The sequence below is a fragment of the Lissotriton helveticus genome, chromosome 8 (genome assembly GCF_964261635.1).
Source record: "Lissotriton helveticus chromosome 8, aLisHel1.1, whole genome shotgun sequence".
Taxonomy (NCBI): Eukaryota; Metazoa; Chordata; class Amphibia; order Caudata; family Salamandridae; genus Lissotriton; species Lissotriton helveticus.
In genome coordinates, this window is record NC_136069.1 from 501,189,757 (window position 1) to 501,203,345 (window position 13,589).

Here is a 13,589-nt window from a genome sequence, read left to right on the forward strand (position 1 = left end):
CCAAGTTGATTTTTTTGCCTAAATTTAGACGATCGTCTATGATGACTCCCAAGCTTTTGGCTTTGCTAGTAGGAGTGGGGAGGGGCCCCATTTCTGCAGGCCAACAGGAAGCTGACCAGAAGTGTGAGTTGTTGCCAAAGAGAATCACTTCAGTCTTTCTGGCATTAAGCTTGAGACAATGATCACTCATTTTGATATTAAGGTCACCCATGGATATGATTAATAGCACAATTTCCGGCACATTAATGTTTTGAACCCAAAAAACACAGAAATTCACAAGTTATAGTTAGCAGAGCTAACTATAATGTGCGCCCCCGCCATGCACTGCTTATGACCTCACATATTACATCACTTGTGAAATGTTCAATGACATCTTTCATGACATCACTGATTTACTGCAGGACAGGGGACTGAGTCGTCGAGTCCGGTATTGGCTGCCAGCAATATTTTTCTCATGTTGCTGGCAGCCAAACAGAGCACTCGCTGTCGTAGGAGTCTAGCTCCCGGGGGAGTAAGATGGTCTAAGGGGAATAAGGATCCCAGGACCAATCAGGACACACTATTTTTGGATTGGGGCTCCCGCAAGAGTCTCTCAAGCCTCTTGCCCAGGGCTGGATATGGAACGCAAACCAGCCCTACCAATTAAGTTGGACACTGCTGCAAAGCTGCCCCCCACCAACAAAAACGCCTCCCACCTTACTGGTCCAAAACCGGCTCCACCCTTTTGGTCCACCGGGAAAACACCTTACTCTTGCAGATCCCACTATCCAGATATACAAATATTTTTGACCCTTAATTTCCCAAAAACTATTGAACAGATTTACACCAATCACAAAACTCACAATAGGAGGACTAAGTTCTAACTTCCTGCCAAATTTGATGTCATTTGTTCGGCAGTTTTCCATTTTGGGACACTCCCTTTTTCTGGGACACCACTTGACGGATCACCTCAAAACTTTCCATTCACCAACAAGTGAAAAAATAGCACCTTTTGGCAGGTTTCGTGGTGATTCTTCAAATGGTGGCACAGTTATTAGCAACACAAAAATATGTGCAGGTGTCTGGTTTGCTAAAGACATCTTGGGGACATTCTGAAGGCCTCCCTGGGAATACATTCTGCCCATTGTTTACCATTGGCTTTATGGTTTATAACTCACAATTCCTTGCTTTCTATTTGCTGGTTTTATTTGTTTTAGGCTGTCCAATTTGAGTTTGTCCCTTGCAAGGAGCATTCCTTATTTACTGTGTCCTTCTGAGTATTCCCTTTCTGTAAACAGGCCTTTAAATCAAGCTTCTATCTTGTAACATTTGCTGTGCATTCAAAGACAGAGGTCAAATGTCAGTCTCTGTCTTCGGAGGGAGCTTGGTGTTTACTTTTTCTTTTTCTTCTATTCTTCAAAATGAGAGGATTTATGTGACAATCTTGCAGTCAAAGCTTTTTTGCTAGCACATAAAGGTTTAATATCTGTAAAAACTGTACAGACATTTTAGAATATATCAGAATTAAGAACACAGAAATAAAGCAGATTTATTGTAATTCTGAAGTGTGGAAACAAATATTTTAATACGATCAGGACAAATCAATACCCTAGGTGATTGATGCAATTTCCACACATTAGTGGTTGTACGCTGTATAGTTTTATCAGTAAAACTGTATGTCTGTGCAAATGTAATGGTCCTTTCAATTTGAAAATGTAGTTTGCTACTACACCATTCATACTCCACTCTACTCCATTCCACTCTACTCTGCATCACTCCATGCCACTGTGCTCAACTTTGCACCACTTCTCTACGCCACTCCCCTCTCTGTCACTGCACTCTCCTCTGCACCAATTCACTCTACGCCACTGCACTCTACGCCACTCCACTCTACACCACTCCACTCTGCGTCACTGCACTCTACTTTGCAACATTGCAATCTTTGCCACTGCACTCTACAGCACTCTACTCTAAACCATTGGAACTTATGCAACTACACTCCAATCTACTTTGCACTGCTGCACTCTACGCCACAATACTCTGCTCTGCATCATGCTACGCCACCGCACTTTAAGCTACACCATTGCACTCTACGCCACTGCATTCTATGCCACTCAATTTTTCTCTGCACCACTGTACTCTATGCCACTCTACTCTGCAGCACTACATTCTATGCCACTGCACTCTACACCACTGCCCTCTACTCTAAACCACTTTACTCTATGCCACTCTACTGCACTCTATGTCTATGTATTCTATGCCACAAAATTGTGGGCCACTCTACTCTGCATCACTCAATACCACTGCACTCTGCAGCCCTCCACTCTACACCACTGCACTCTACTCAACATCACTATATTCCACGCCACTCTACACCACCCTACTCCACACCACTGCACTATACAACACTGCACTCTATGCCAGTCTACTCCACATCACTCTCACTACTGCACTCTACTTTACACCACTACACTCTACGCCACAGTACTCTACGCAACTGCACTCTTTGCCACTCTACTCTACTCTGCACTGCTGCCCTCCACGCCACTTCACTCTAGGCCACTCTAGGCTACTCTGCAACAATCTAATCTATGCCACTGCATTCTACGATGCTTCATTACTCCACTCTATGATACTCCACTCAACGACACTCAACTTTATGACATTCCACACTACGACACTCCATGCCACCTTATGCCACTCTAAGCTACTCCACGCCACTCTCCTCTGTGCTACAATCTTTTAGCCATGCTGAACAGCAGTCACACTGGTGTACAACATCGCTAAAACACATTGGCAAAGCCAATAGCTCTTCGATAGGCGAGACCAATTGGTTTTTCCAGTGCTTGTTTCTATATGTCTTTCTCTCATTCAGTGACAATTTAAGAATAAAGCAGCCAACATCACTGTCACCTGGCTAAATGACTCAGCAACCCCCATCCTGGACCTTTTAATACCCCCAATTATGAGATCTTTAGGTCGGACAGATCCAGTGGTCAAGGAAGTGGAATAGCATGTTTACATCATAGCAATCTTACAGTGAAAGTACCACAGACTGAACCCCTGCCATCTTGTGAGTACCTATGCATTGAAGTGGCAGGTGGCAATAATCACTCCTGCAAACTACACACATTGTACCACCCCCCATGACAACCATCTCTTCTCAGAACTGATCATGGACATTATCTCGGCCAATGCAGACTTCCATGGCACTCAGATCTTCATGGGAGATTTCAACCTCCACAGGAACGATATAAATGATGTTGTGGTCAATAACCTTAAATCCTTCCTTCTTGACCTCAACCTAACCCAAATATGTGACAGTCCCACTCTCATCAAAGGAGCTACCTTTGATCTCATTATTGGTAAGCCCAACTCTATTCTCCTGAAATAGATCCTCCCATGTGACTGGACAGACCATTACGACATTTCCTTCCGCATTCATGATTCGGTTAGAACATGTAAAAGCCTAATGACCCGAAAACAGCAAAAAAGATGCCTACGGAAAATCAACCTGCAAGGTCTGACTGCTCTCTGCGAGAACATTCTGCCCTCCCTCCCCCCCCCCCCCTGAGCATGTCTGATGTTCAGGACCTTATAACCCACTTTAACCACGCAATGCTGAACGTATTAGATTCGGTTGCACCACTACAGCTTAAAAGAATGTCCTCCAAACGCTCCAAACCTTGGTTTACAGAGAGTCTTAACTCCGAAAGAAGAAACTTAAGGCTTGCTGAAAGACAATGGCGGTCTTATTCCTCCTTTAAACAACTCTACCACCAGAGATCCTTGAGAAGCATTTACAATAAATGCATCAGATGCTCAAAGCCCACTTTTTTCAGAACTCAACTGGACAAAGCAAAAAAAGTAAAAAAAAACTGTTCGAACTCATCAAGTTCTAAGCCAATAGTCATCCGAACCCTGTATCTCTGGGCCAAGGGACACTGCCTAATTTTGAAGGATTTGCAGACTTCTTCACTGCTAGCTCTAGTAAGATTGAAACTGAACTACGATCTGCCCAGGACCACCTGTCGATCAGGCCACGGACCACCGTCTGTTCACTAGGCGGGGCTATCCCGGACCCTTTGCATCCCTACTCCCCTAAAAAAAGGCATCCTGGAGTCTGTTCCAAATCCTGGATGAGTGTACTATACGCAAAACACTGTTGACTCTGAAACCTGCCAATCATTACATTGACCCTCTGCCATGGAACTTCTTCCCAGAAGTGAGATTCTCCTTACTGTCATTGTGGACTAAGATCGGCAATGCTTCCCTTCATCAAGGGGATATTCCGGACTGCCTAAAAGCAGGGCAAGATACCCCGATCTTAAAGAAACCAACAGCTGATCCCACGGACCTGCATAACTTTCGCCCAATCTCCGACATCCCCACCCTGGCAAAGCAACTGGAGAAATGTGAGCTGGCCCAACTCTGCAACCACATCGATCATTTCCAACTCATTTTCCGCCCGGGCCATAGCACTGAGTCAGCTCTAACGCATATTGTTAATGATGCACTAAGAATGCTAGACCACAATGAGTCATGCCTACTGATCCTTCTCGACCTCTCATCAGCATTTGATACTGTCAAACACAATAACCTAATTGACCTCCTGGAACACAGGATGGGGTTGTCTGGGCTCGTGCCTAACTGGTACTCTTTGTTCCTCCTGAATGGATCTCAAACCTTCAAGGTGAACAAATCCTTGTCCCATCCTGTACTGGTTACGCTGGAGTTCCACAGAGCTCAGCACAGCACTCATTCCCACAATCTTTAACTTGTTCATGGAGCCACTAACAGCAATTCTGAAATCATCCAGCATTCACTATCATATGTATGCTGATAACACCCAACTTTATTTGAAGATCGCCTCGCCAGAGGACATTCAGTCCCTCAATTCAGTCCTGCTGGAAACACAAAGCTGGCTGACACGGAACTACCTGTAGCTAAATGCTCTAAAAACAGAATTACTCCTAATCTCATTCCACAAGCAATCCCCGGTCATGGAACAATGGCTGAATCAGCTTACTGCTCTTAATTGTAGACCTCACCTTGTGGACTCGGCATCCTCACTTGGTATTATATTAGACAATAGTCTCTGTACATTCAGAAGCACATCAGCTCCCTCACCAAAGGAGAGAATTACCAACTCAGCATCTTAAGGAAGCTCAAACCCTTTCTCCCGGCCCAAGAGCTAAATGCTGCAGTGCAAGCCTTTGTGATCGCAAAGCTGGACTATGGCAGCGCAATGCTGTGTGGCTTGCCCAGAGTGAAAATGGCTCTGCTTAGGATGGCCCTCAATTCTGCCGCTAGGCTCATAATGGGAACTAAAAAATACAACCACATCTCTCCGGACCTGCTGGCCCTGAAGTGGCTCCCTTATGAAGCTTGGATACAGTTGAAAATTGCATGCATGGCACACAAGGCCATCCACTTCAAGACCCCACGGTACCTCACCCAGAAATTGGAGCTCTCATGTGGTACAAGAGCCTCCAGAAGTGCCAGCACCCTTTTACTCAAACCACAAAAATTCAAGAAGAGAAAGACTTACAATCTATCCTTCTCAGGCATGGCGCAGAGGATCTGGAACTCTCCCCCCCCAAAGTTAGGATGATCCCTTCCACTGTCCGCTTCAAAATGAAAGTGAAAAGACTCTTGATGAAGAAATATCTACCTCAGTCCGCCTTCCCCACTTGACCCGGATCCATAGACCTGGATAGTCCCACCCTCTTCAACGTCTACATGAGACCTCTTGCAGCCATCGCATGCCAACACAACCTCAACATCATCTCCTACGCCGACGACACCCAGCTGATCCTCTCCCTCACCAAAGACCCCGTCACCGCCAGAGCCAACCTGCACGAAGGGATGAAAGACATCGCAGACTGGATGAAGAACAGCCGCCTGAAACTGAACTCAGACAAGACGGAAGTCCTCATCCTGGGACCATCGCCCTCCGCCTGGGACGACTCCTGGTGGCCCCCCGCCCTGGGCACCACTCCCAAGCCAACAGACCACGCACGCAACCTGGGCTTCATCCTGGACTCCTCACTCTCGATGACCAGACAAGTCAACGCAGTCTCCTCATCGTGCTTTCACACCCTGCGCATGCTTCGCAAGATCTTCTGATGGATCCCGACCGAAACCAGGAAGACGGTCACCCAAGCACTCGTCACCAGCCGACTGGACTACGGAAACACCCTCTACGCCGGAACCACAGCCAAGCTACAGAAAAGACTCCAACGCATCCAGAACGCCTCCGCCGGACTCATCCTGGACATCCCCCGACGCAGCCACATCTCCGGCCACCTGAGAGACCTGCACTGGCTCCCCGTCAACAAGAGGATCACGTTCCGGCTCCTCACCCACGCACACAAGTCTCTCCACGACCTGGGCCCCAAGTACCTCAACGACCGCCTAACCTTCTACACGCCCACCCGCCAGCTACGGTCTACCAACCTCGCCCTCGCCGCCGTTCCACGCATCCGAAGAGCCACCGCCGGAGGAAGATCCTTCTCCTACCTGGCGGCCAAGACATGGAACTCCTTCCCCATCCACCTTCGGCTGACCCAGGACCACCTCGCCTTCAGGAGACAAATCAAGACCTGGCTGTTCGAGCAGTAGCGGACCCTTTCCCCCAAGCGCCTTGAGACCCATCCGGGTGCGTAGTGCGCTATACAAGTGTTATGATTGATTGATTGATAGCTGATGTGTGTAGCCCAGAGGCCTTGCTGGCATGACTGCTGGGTATTGTACTGTTCTATTTTCTGACTCTATGTTTACCTATAACCTCCTGGCTGCATAATCTGTAAAGAGTTCTGATACCCTCGGGGGTCATGTTCACGCTATATAAAACTTTATCAATAAATAAATAAACCCTCCTGTTCCTACTTGCTAACAACTTTCATGGGAAGTCTGTTTGCTGAAGCCCTCAATCGCAGCAGTTGGATAGAGGCTTTAGTCAGGAAAGATGCCCGTTCCATCAGAATACCTGTCACAATTATCTCATGCACCATGGTACCTCACCCAGAAATTGGAGCTCTCATGTGGTACAAGAGCCTCCAGAAGTGCCAGCACCCTTTTACTCAAACCACAAAAATTCAAGAAGAGAAAGACTTACAATCTATCCTTCTCAGGCATGGCGCAGAGGATCTGGAACTCTCCCCCCCCAAAGTTAGGATGATCCCTTCCACTGTCCGCTTCAAAATGAAAGTGAAAAGACTCTTGATGAAGAAATATCTACCTCAGTCCGCCTTCCCCACTTGACCCGGATCCATAGACCTGGATAGTCCCACCCTCTTCAACGTCTACATGAGACCTCTTGCAGCCATCGCATGCCAACACAACCTCAACATCATCTCCTACGCCGACGACACCCAGCTGATCCTCTCCCTCACCAAAGACCCCGTCACCGCCAGAGCCAACCTGCACGAAGGGATGAAAGACATCGCAGACTGGATGAAGAACAGCCGCCTGAAACTGAACTCAGACAAGACGGAAGTCCTCATCCTGGGACCATCGCCCTCCGCCTGGGACGACTCCTGGTGGCCCCCCGCCCTGGGCACCACTCCCAAGCCAACAGACCACGCACGCAACCTGGGCTTCATCCTGGACTCCTCACTCTCGATGACCAGACAAGTCAACGCAGTCTCCTCATCGTGCTTTCACACCCTGCGCATGCTTCGCAAGATCTTCTGATGGATCCCGACCGAAACCAGGAAGACGGTCACCCAAGCACTCGTCACCAGCCGACTGGACTACGGAAACACCCTCTACGCCGGAACCACAGCCAAGCTACAGAAAAGACTCCAACGCATCCAGAACGCCTCCGCCGGACTCATCCTGGACATCCCCCGACGCAGCCACATCTCCGGCCACCTGAGAGACCTGCACTGGCTCCCCGTCAACAAGAGGATCACGTTCCGGCTCCTCACCCACGCACACAAGTCTCTCCACGACCTGGGCCCCAAGTACCTCAACGACCGCCTAACCTTCTACACGCCCACCCGCCAGCTACGGTCTACCAACCTCGCCCTCGCCGCCGTTCCACGCATCCGAAGAGCCACCGCCGGAGGAAGATCCTTCTCCTACCTGGCGGCCAAGACATGGAACTCCTTCCCCATCCACCTTCGGCTGACCCAGGACCACCTCGCCTTCAGGAGACAAATCAAGACCTGGCTGTTCGAGCAGTAGCGGACCCTTTCCCCCAAGCGCCTTGAGACCCATCCGGGTGCGTAGTGCGCTATACAAGTGTTATGATTGATTGATTGATAGCTGATGTGTGTAGCCCAGAGGCCTTGCTGGCATGACTGCTGGGTATTGTACTGTTCTATTTTCTGACTCTATGTTTACCTATAACCTCCTGGCTGCATAATCTGTAAAGAGTTCTGATACCCTCGGGGGTCATGTTCACGCTATATAAAACTTTATCAATAAATAAATAAACCCTCCTGTTCCTACTTGCTAACAACTTTCATGGGAAGTCTGTTTGCTGAAGCCCTCAATCGCAGCAGTTGGATAGAGGCTTTAGTCAGGAAAGATGCCCGTTCCATCAGAATACCTGTCACAATTATCTCATGCACCATGGTACCTCACCCAGAAATTGGAGCTCTCATGTGGTACAAGAGCCTCCAGAAGTGCCAGCACCCTTTTACTCAAACCACAAAAATTCAAGAAGAGAAAGACTTACAATCTATCCTTCTCAGGCATGGCGCAGAGGATCTGGAACTCTCCCCCCCCAAAGTTAGGATGATCCCTTCCACTGTCCGCTTCAAAATGAAAGTGAAAAGACTCTTGATGAAGCAATATCTACCTCAGTCCGCCTTCCCCACTTGACCCGGATCCATAGACCTGGATAGCCCCACCCTCTTCAACGTCTACATGAGACCTCTTGCAGCCATCGCACGCCAACACAACCTCAACATCATCTCCTACGCCGACGACACCCAGCTGATCCTCTCCCTCACCAAAGACCCTGACACCGCCAGAGCCAACCTGCACGAAGGGATGAAAGACATCGCAGACTGGATGAAGAACAGCCGCCTGAAACTGAACTCAGACAAGACGGAAGTCCTCATCCTGGGACCATCGCCCTCCGCCTGGGACGACTCCTGGTGGCCCCCCGCCCTGGGCACCACTCCCAAGCCAACAGACCACGCACGCAACCTGGGCTTCATCCTGGACTCCTCACTCTCGATGACCAGACAAGTCAACGCAGTCTCCTCATCGTGCTTTCACACCCTGCGCATGCTTCGCAAGATCTTCTGATGGATCCCGACCGAAACCAGGAAGACGGTCACCCAAGCACTCGTCACCAGCCGACTGGACTACGGAAACACCCTCTACGCCGGAACCACAGCCAAGCTACAGAAAAGACTCCAACGCATCCAGAACGCCTCCGCCCGACTCATCCTGGACATCCCCCGACGCAGCCACATCTCCGGCCACCTGAGAGACCTGCACTGGCTCCCCGTCAACAAGAGGATCACGTTCCGGCTCCTCACCCACGCACACAAGTCTCTCCACGACCTTGGCCCCAAGTACCTCAACGACCGCCTAACCTTCTACACTCCCACCCGCCAGCTACGGTCTACCAACCTCGCCCTCGCCACCGTTCCACGCATCCGAAGAGCCACCGCCGGAGGAAGATCCTTCTCCTACCTGGCGGCCAAGACATGGAACTCCTTCCCCATCCACCTTCGGCTGACCCAGGACCACCTCGCCTTCAGGAGACAAATCAAGACCTGGCTGTTCGAGCAGTAGCGGACCCTTTCCCCCAAGCGCCTTGAGACCCATCCGGGTGCGTAGTGCGCTATGCAAGTGTTATGATTGATTGATTGATAGCTGATGTGTGTAGCCCAGAGGCCTTGCTGGCATGACTGTTGGGTATTGTACTGTTCTATTTTCTGACTCTATGTTTACCTATAACCTCCTGGCTGCATAATCTGTAAAGAGTTCTGATACCCTCGGGGGTCATGTTCACGCTATATAAAACTTTATCAATAAATAAATAAACCCTCCTGTTCCTACTTGCTAACAACTTTCATGGGAAGTCTGTTTGCTGAAGCCCTCAATCGCAGCAGTTGGATAGAGGCTTTAGTCAGGAAAGATGCCCGTTCCATCAGAATACCTGTCACAATTATCTCATGCACCATGCAGAGGTGGTCGTGTTCCGTCTTGTTCAAGCATGGAATGCTGATTCAGAGGCTCACATATGTCTGAAAGTCAGGAATATTGATGGCAATGGGAGGTAATTGGGGGCAAGCAGACATTTATCTTAATCATTCAAGGAGCAGCCTCGGCGTGATGAAGAAATGCACTGGTAATGTTGCCGATCCTGAGGGGAGACCCTGCTTTTAAATGTCCATGCTGTAATTGGGGTCAAAACCATGGCGATGAAATATCGATCACAAAATCAGCTCATATTAGGGGAGGCTGTGCCAAGGTCGGTTACGGGGGTTATTTTAAGGCTCTGGTGTCTAACACACGCTCCCTCCAGAAATATGAATCCCAGATTTTTGATCTATTGCAAGAATATCTTCCTGATGTAATGTTTCTCACGGAGACTTGGCTTACCTAATTTTCAAAATCCACCCTTCCAGCAGCAATTTCCCCGTCTGTAAGGTCCTCAGGTTGGACCACCTGGTTGGTAAAGGAAGGAAGTAGCTATCATTTCTAAAGAAGAATATGTATGAAATCATATTTCCTTGAGTGAGCTGATGGGTGCAGAATGCTTTGGATTCACTGCTCCCTATCTGCACAGAAATCTCTTGCAGGAGCCCTGATTTATAGGCCTCCGGGTCCAGCAGGCTCCTTTCTAACTCCTTAAACGAAGTGATTGCAACCCAAGCCCTCAGAATTAGCCACTTTATGATTTTGGGTGATCTTAACATCCATATGGATATGTCCACAGAACCGGAAGCCATTTTCTTGATTGAATCTCTCTGAGTGCTTAACCTCACTCCTTTTGTCTTCCATCCTACTCACAATAGGGGTCACACCCTCGACCAGATATTTGCTAACGTAGAGCTTGAGGTGGGTGTGCCCCTACCTTTGACATGGTCTGACTACTATCTTATTCGTTTTAGGGTACTTAAGCTGGGTAAAGGTTGTCAGTTTCCTGTAAATAAACAAGAAAGCATGTTCAGAGCCTTCCACCGAGTTTCATCTTCTGTGCTGGGGGAGATGCTGGAGGCTTCCAACCCCCTACTCTCTGGGAACCCAGAGAGGGATGCTCTTCTTTTAGACACTTAGATCCTCTTCAGCACTCATGAATTAACCCCTTTTCAGTCATGTACCCCTAAGAAAATCAGATCTTCCACTCCCTAGTTTAATGAGGTGCTTAGATCCAGTAAGAGCATCTGCAAATGCTTAGAAAGGAAATGGAGGAAAAATGTGTTTACCCTGATGCCAAATGCGGGTATAAACTGGCACGGATGTCCCACTACACTAAAGTTTATGAGGTAAAAAAAGTTATCTGACTATCAAAATTGAGTCATCTAACAACCAAAGCAATAAGCTGTTTAATATTGTTAAAGCATTTACTGCCCCGTCTTCTGAAGCCAAGGCTCTCCCACTTTCTTTCGAATGGCCCTACCAAGTAGCAAATTTATTTCACGGGAAAATCTGGACCATCCAAAGAATCCTTCACCAGGGGGTTCCCCCATGATCATGAAGCTGTGCCAGATGCTATCCCAAAACATACATCTGGAGCTTCCCCTGCTCCCCTGCAGTTTCCCTGATTGCAGCCTGAAGTTTCCCTCGCTATTATCAAGGACCTTAAGTCTGGCTCCCCTGCGGATCAGTGTCCTACAAAACTGTTGGCAACTGTGGCTACTGTGGTAAATCCAGTGGTTAATATGATCCTTAAATCCTCGCTAGCTACTGGCCATACACCTTCTATACGAAAGTAGGCCAAAATCTTGCCACTGCTTAAGAAGCCTTCGTCTGACTACAAAGTAGTGGCGAACTACAGGCCCATTTCTCTATTGACAGCTTTGTCTAAGGTCCTGGAAAAATACGTGAACAAGGTCATCATGGACAAGGTGGAAAGGAATATCCTTCTACTTATCAACCAGTCCGGCTTCAGGGCCAACTATAACACTGAGTCTGCATTATTAGCGGTTACTGAACATATCAAAGAGAGCCTTGATGGGGGCACGAAAGCCATCCTGATCTTATTAGACCTGTCAGTGGCCTTTGATACCATCCCCCATAATAGGCGTCTGGACAGTATGTAAGCACAAATGTCTCTCTTCCTTTTTGGAACATAGAGGTCAGGAGGTATGGACACCTCCCTTGGCTGCCGCACTCTGCAGTCTTAATGTTGGGGTTCCACAGGACTCCAATCTGAGCCTTACACTATTTCCTTTGTATATGTCCCCTCTTGCATCACTGGCTGAAGCATACGGTGCTGAAATGATCTCTTATGCCAAAGATACGCAGCTCCTGTTCACCTGTATCAAGGGAAAGGACTTTGAAGGTGAGAAGATCAGAATTTGCCTCTCCAATGTGTTTGCATGCTTAGGGACCAACCAACTGAAATGTAACCTGGAGAACTTCTAAATCATTTTTTTAGGCACCCCTCCTCCGGATGAATGGAGACACTGGTGGCCAGAAGATATGTCACCTCCACTCTCTGCCCAACAATAGGTAAAAAACGTGGGCATTACGATAGATGACTCTCAATCTGCTTTGGCCTTTTCCGGATGCTGAGGAAAATTCTCCCACTTTTGCCCTTGGACTGTAGGAAGTCTGTAGTCCAGGCATTGGTAGCGTTTAGATTAGACTATGCCATTGTCCTGTATCTGGGCCTTCCTGAATACCTGCTTGGGGGCCTGCAGGTAGCCCAAAATGCAGCCGCCAGAGCAATGCTTATGCTGAAACTTAGGACCCATATTTCCACTCATCTCCAAGTTCTGCACTGGCTCCCAGTAATAAAGAGGATCAGGTTCCAGGCTCTGGTGTCATTCTTCAAGGCCTTTCACGGGAGTGGTGTGGGGTACCTCAGCAAGTGAATAGCCCAATATCCGCCACCCAGAACCCTGAGATCCTCCTCCCTGAACCTGGCTTCTATTCCCAGAATATTCCACCCCCGATTGGGCAGCACTTTCAGGTTCTTGGGAGCACAGGCTTGCAACTCACTCCCTATGTCATTGAGATCTGTGACGGATTTAGACACATTTAGGAAATTGCTTAAAACCTTGTTATTACGTCAATGAATGCCTTTCCCTTAGCAGCATTTTTACAGCATTAGCGACAGGGTTCTCTGTTGGGTTGCAGGGAAGGCTTGTCGGAGTGCCGGCACCCTCTAGTTGAGTAGCTGCTCACTATACAAATGTCTTCATTCATTCATAAAATAGTGCAGGATTTTCAGATGGCCAGCAACATATTTGAGACAAAAAACACCACACATTATGAGATGTCAGTCCTTATCGAGTCCAAAGAGGACTCCACTCCAGAAGCCCATATTGCTTAGCAGTTGCCCAAGCTGTTTTGCTCTGGGATGGAACACATCAGGCAATGGAGCAAGAAATTGATTTCCTCTCCAATTCACTGCACAAGGTAGCACACATGGAAAAAGCAAAAACGAGGCGAAATAAAGCATTTCT